The following is an 865-nucleotide window of genomic DNA, read 5'->3' as shown; positions in this document are numbered from 1 at the left end:
GCTGTACCACAAGCCACTAACGCTACGCGGACAACATCGAGATTCTACGCTCACCTACGTTAAAATGTTGATCAGAAAACTGCTTACGACAACCCTCTCAAACTTGTTTACGCATTCTAACTTCCTTAAAGATTTCCCGTCATCTTCGCTGCCATTACATCATAAAAGTTGCACGCGTGATGTAGACACTCGGCGGCCGTCCATTCCATTTGTAAAAACGTGGGAACTTTTTCTCACGAAGCGTCACCCATTTCTGGAAAAAAAGAAAGCATTGTTCATCTGGCATTGCGTCACTTCTGTTGTGATTTGAACGTCTTTTGTTTTTATTTTCTTTTTATGTGTGTGTGTGTGTCGGAGTCTTAAAAAAAGGAAAAGGGGAGATTCAATTTCGCTACGATTCATTTTCACTGAAGAAGCTTTTGTTTTGTTTTTAGACAGTGAAAGAAATGTGTGAGAACCTATTGTTAGGCGCATGAAAGTAAATTAAAGTGAGAATATTCATAAAGTGTAGAATAATTATGTCACATCGACCATCGCATTAATCAAGTTGGTTGACATTAAAAGTCTCCCGACCGCAATATAGGTACTTAACAATTCATTCATTATAATTCATCTTCGTTACGCAAGGCCTGTACAGCAGCTGTAGTGTTGAGCAAGGAAAGTGACGACGTCTGTAAGTGTGGGTATTTCTGTCACTTAAGCACTCGGACATCTCAAGTGACCCGGCTTCAGTTCCCACACTTATTTCATGCCACACCTACTGTATTGTCACGCCCTCGGCCACCCACTCCCTCTCTCTCGCTGCTGATCGCGTTGACTGTGGGCTTGTCCTTTGGTGTGCGGGATCTCTCCCCGCTGTCTCTTC

Source organism: Penaeus monodon, chromosome 33, assembly GCF_015228065.2.
Source record: "Penaeus monodon isolate SGIC_2016 chromosome 33, NSTDA_Pmon_1, whole genome shotgun sequence".
Lineage (NCBI taxonomy): Eukaryota > Metazoa > Arthropoda > Malacostraca > Decapoda > Penaeidae > Penaeus > Penaeus monodon.
This window is presented reverse-complemented; position numbering follows the sequence as displayed.